Here is a 5,477-nt window from a genome sequence, read left to right on the forward strand (position 1 = left end):
GCCCACTGAGGTCAGCGAGAGTCTCTCCATTGGCTGCGTGGGGCCATTAAAGTTTAGCTAGTGGAGTGAGAAGAGCTCGAGAGAGGCTGAGGAGGGCGGGGTGGGACTGAGGGACTATGTGTGTGAGGAGGAAAGCCTTGGGCCTAGCTAGCAGCCACAGGATAGTCTTAACTGACTCCAGATGTGGCTTTCAGAATGATGTGCCAGGCCTGCTGGAATGAGGCAGAAGGAGAATGAAAGGAATATAAATTGAAGGGAGCTGCGGGAGGGCTGCAAACGAATTAGTGGCCCAGCAGAGGAGAGGAATTTCCTATTCTTTCCCCCCCAGGACAATACATTCCTGTGCCTTTTCTAGGCCTGCAGCATCAGGAAGCGGATGTGGTTCACACTGAGGAAAGGGCTCAGAGAAGAGCCAGCTAGCCAGAGCCAAACAGAGACGGTGCTCGCCTCCAACACACAACCGTCAGCAACACTCGCTGCTCCTCCCCTACTTCCCACACGCCCGAATCCTGACCGCCAGCCCCCCCAGAGCTCGGCACGCCGCTCTGCCCAGTGCACCTCAGTCCTGACCAGCAGCCCCTGGGCATCTAGTCTTCTGACCCATGCACTACTCTGCTAATGCCCTGCCAATAATCCCGCCTGCCTTCTGGAGAAAAGTGGTTCTGCGGTTAAGGGGAAGCTTGAAACTCCAACCCACCCACAAATGAAGTACAAGCCTGGGCTGCAAAGGCTTGTTTTGATAACCAAGAGCCCAGTTCTGAGTAAACAGCCACTCCCTGCAGAGCTGCGGACACAGCTGTAGCGTGCTGCACTGAAGCGTAGCAGAGAAGCAGTGGGAGGGGATGCTGCGTTCGTTCTCCCACCGCACAGTCTGGAGGCACAGTGCCTCGTCACTACCCAGGGCCAGGGGCCAGGGCCGCTGGGAACCAGGGCCGGCTCCAGGCACCAGCTTCTCAAGCAGGTGCTTGGGGCGGCTGCTCCGGAGAGGGGCGGCACGTCCAGGTATTCGGCGGCAATTCGGCGGATGGTCCCTCACTCCGCCTGGGAGTGAAGGATCTCCCGCCGAATTGCTGCCGCAGATCGCGATCTCTGCACTTTTTTTTTGTTTTTGTTTTTGTTTTGGCTGCTTGGGGCGGCCAAAACCCTGGAGCCGGCCCTGCTGGGAACACATGGCCAGAGGCCACAAAAGGAATCAAAGACGGTGGAACGAGTCAAGAAGGCAAGGAGCAGAGCCCCTTCCAAGTGGGAGGGTGGAGGAGGCCCCAGCTGCAGCAGGATCGGCGGGAATGAGATGCAACTCTAAATGAAGGGGGAAGGAAAACAGATTTCTCCTTCTTTCAGAACTGTTGTCCTCAGGGAGTGCTGGGAAGGGCTCCCCCCCCCTCAACTGCCTTTCCCCAGCATGGCACTCTTTCGGAAGCCCCTGTCATAGGCCAGGTGGCACTATGGGCTGTATGTTCTTTGGGAACATGGCTGTATCTCCTGAACAGCGTCCTCTGTGGCCATGGACATCCTGTTCCCTAGAGAGAAGCAGGGTGTCTCTTGGGCAGCCTGTCCTCTAACAACCTGGGCTGCGTGTGGTCTGGGGCTGGAAGCATTTCCTGAGCGGTGTGTTTGCTGGGAGTAAACAAGTATTTCCTGGGCACTGTGTACTCTGGCAAAATGAGGCACATGCTCTCCAGGGACAGGCGCATTTCCTGAGCAGTGCTTTCTTGTTCCTCTGGGGAGATCTAATCCAATCCCTCTCCTTCTCCACAAGCTGAGCCCTTGTGCCCCGCTACATCACCAACTGGCCATTCAAAAAGAAACTCTGTTAGCTCTTTCAGTAATTGAATCTGCTGATGTTTTCTTGGGAATAATTGTTTCCTATGAATTTAGGACTAATCATAGCCAGTTGTCCAACTAAATCCCTTGACGAGAACTGAAGCTCTAGGTTTTAACTTTGTTCCATTTGCACGTTCATAATTTGGAGCCTGAGCAGCGCATGGCTTCCCCGTTTATAGGAATATATAAAAAACATGGTGAGTTACCACAGATGTACTTGTCACGATCCCACACCCAACAGCTCTTCTTTGGAAAGACGTCCAGTAACGTCAGCAGGCTTGGGATCCAACCCTCAACGTCTTGCCATTAAACTGCAGCAGCTACAATATTCGGCTCCCGTTTTCCTGGCCTGACAAAGTCATGGTTACAGAACACAACCTGCACCGAGGCCCCCAGGCACGTTCTGCACGTTCTTGTTTAAACTCTTGTGAGAGCCATCAAATGTGAAAGTGAGAAGAGATGGGTTGCATGACGGGCACCTGGATGGTGGAGAGTCCAGCTTTGTTCTCGTCATGGTTAGCCATCAGACCCCTTTGGTTTCTGTGCAGAGCCTTACAACGCCCAATTACCTGGAGAAGGCGAATAAAACCACATCGAGAATTGTATTTCTCGATGCGAGCGGTGGCAGATGTGCCTGGCAGTGCCGTGAGTGAGCATCTGGGGACCGGGCCAGGGACTTGCTGAATTGGGAGCACAGCCGGATCTGCTGGCAGTGCTGATGATCGGCACACTGAGGATCAGGGGAACAGTTCCATTTCATTTCATTGCAACTGTATTGCTTTTAAATCCTTGCCTGAGCAGTTCTTGCGCTCTCTCTGCCCCAGCCCATCCCCCCCTCAAGCCGTATACACAGTGGAACATAAGAAGGGCCATACTGGGTCAGACCAAAGGTCCATCTAGCCCAGTATCCTGTCTTCCGACAGTGGCCAGTGCCAGATAATCACCAAGTGATCCATCCCCTGTTGCTCATTCCCATCTTCTGACAAACAGAGGCTGGGAACACCATTCCTGCCCATCCTGGCTAATAGCCATGAATGGACTGAACCTCCATGAATTTATCTAGCTCCTTTTTGAACCCTGGAACAGTCTTGGCCTTCATAACATCCACTGGCAAAGAGTTCCACAGGTTGACTGTGCATTGTGTGAAGAAATACTTCCTTTTATTGTTTTAAACCTGCTGCCTATTAATTTCATTTGGTGACCCCTAGTTCTTGTGTTATGAGAAGGAGTAAACAACACTTCCTTATCTATTTTCTCTTCACCAGTCATGATGTCATCACAAATAAGTCCTCTAGAATGACTATGGATTAAACATTGTTTCTAGTGGAGATGCCATACCATTGCTATGGTAACTCAGTAAATACCCAGTGTTACCATAGTATCGAGGTTTCCTTCATGGTAAGCAGGACGCTGATCTCGTCTCATTTAAGCAGCTGTATCGTTCCTGTGGCACAGATCACTATCCGCTGGGACCGTGGCCCCAAGACTGTGTTAGAGCCCAGTGGCATTTCCCAACAACTGTGGTGCCTGGTGTACATCTAATTCCCACTGCCCTGAACTGCATGGAGAACAGACATGTTATGCCCAGGATTGGAAAGTTCAGAGGTTCCAAATCCAGGGGCCCACAGGATTGAGTAGCAGTGGGAAACACAGATGTTAAACCAAGGTCCTCTCTGCTCATTCCTGGTCACTGTCCAGGTGGAGGCTAAAGATGCCATGGGATAACTCCAGCCTCCTGGCTAAACAACATGAGAGCTGTTGCTTATCATGTAAGGGCAGCTGTGTGTCCCTTGTGCAGGCCTGGCCTAACTCATTACTTTGTAAACTAAAATGCTTTGAAACACTCTGGAAAGGAGCATACTCCAGTGCATGGTGCAGAGCGACTAGGAGTCCGGACTCTAGGGTTCCGTTCCTGCCTCTATCACTGACTTTGGACCTGATTCTCCATCGCCTTGTACCTCATGCTGTCATTCCCATGGTGCGAGCACGCTGCACTGCCTGTACTACCGCACAGTCCACAGGTGCCTTCAGGCCAGCACCTCGTCAAGCTGCACTGGAAAAATGCTACCCAGCCTGAGACGATTCTGCAGAAAGAACATCAGCAGTGGAATGTCCCTTTCCAAGCTGCATCACTGTATCGTCAGCAGTTTTCTATCTCCCATTAGCTCCTCTGAGGGCAGAAACAGGATGTAAGTAAAGGTAACAGCTTCCCACTGCCTCTCTGTGGCCTCAGAAAACCTGCAAGCTTCCACCGCTTTCCCACACCACAGCCTTATGACTTAGCCCCGTCTTGTGTTTGCTCACGTAAAGCTGGTTTCAAACTCAAGAGGTAAACAAAAGCCCTGCACCAAGAGCCATGCTGTGCTTCACGCAGTGAGGTCGTGGTGGTCACAAGACGTCTGGGGAGAGGAGCGAGTTATACAGATCGGCCTGAACATGAGAAAATAAAACCTCCTGCTGCAGCACTCCAGCAAGCACTTTGCGTACCATGCGTATGTCTGGTTTTTGTTAAGAGTTCTGTGGGATTTTATCTTATCCGTTTGTTTTCCATCTGACGCTATTTACTTTACTAAGCATATTCATTTCTCTTTTTGTAGCTGTACCTACCTCTGTAATGCGGTGCGCTGAGGACATACACAATCGGTTACAGAGCACAGAAGAAGAGATGGTCCATGCCTCGAGGAGTTCCCCATCTCACACATCAACAAAACCAGGGCCATGGCTCAGGACAGGCAGGGAGAGCAGGCAACGCTGCCGGTGAGGTCAGTGTAGGAAGGATTTATGGGCCCAATAATGTCCTTAGCACGGATGGAACGTCACGACATCCACACATGTAGAATAAAGTCCATTTATTCCATGGATTGGTGCAATATCACAGCTTACATGATGGTGTAAGCTCACACACGTCCTCTAAATACATTTATGTCACGCTTTTCCTATGTACATTGCATTCACCCTCCTGTTCCTTTTTTTCCCCATAACTTTTTCTTGCACCTCAAAAGGTGCAAACTTGGCAGCTTAAGTTTTGGAGTTTTAGTGTCTGGGAAAGCAACAGCCGGCGAGCAATGGCTGCAGCTAGGTACAGCACAGCCAGCTTCTGGGCAGCCTTTCCATACCCGTCCCTTCCCATTCCCCCGCTATTCCCGTCTTGGGACGCAGCTCACGAACCCCCGGGAGTGTCCCCTGCTGTTCCGTGCCTGGGTCCAACACATAGTAGGGCCAAAGTGCTCCTGTCTTGAGTTTTCCCAGTCCTTGGCCTCCCTCTCCTGGGCACTGGCTGCCAACTGTACCATAGTACGCAGAGCTTTTCCACTGCACAGAAATCCCCCCCCAAGAACAAGGTGTGCAAACTCACTGCAGTGGTGCTTTAAGTGGCTTGTGAGCCAGTTCTCCCAGTGAGAAGGGGGAGTGCCCTGCCCTGCTAGTTCTAATGCATCCCTTTGCACTCACATACCTTGGCCCAGTTAGGAATGTTCTGTCCCGTTACAGGTGAGGATAAAATAACCCTGTGTTGCCTTCCAGCTTTGAGTCTAGAACCTATATCCAGAGGGTGGACCCAATCCAGACTGGCTGCTGAGTACTAAGAGGGGGGCTCACTTCTTCCCCCCTCACTGTGTTATACCAATAGAATAAAAACCAGCAGGATCTTATTA

Source organism: Malaclemys terrapin, chromosome 8, assembly GCF_027887155.1.
Source record: "Malaclemys terrapin pileata isolate rMalTer1 chromosome 8, rMalTer1.hap1, whole genome shotgun sequence".
NCBI classification, from domain to species: domain Eukaryota; kingdom Metazoa; phylum Chordata; order Testudines; family Emydidae; genus Malaclemys; species Malaclemys terrapin.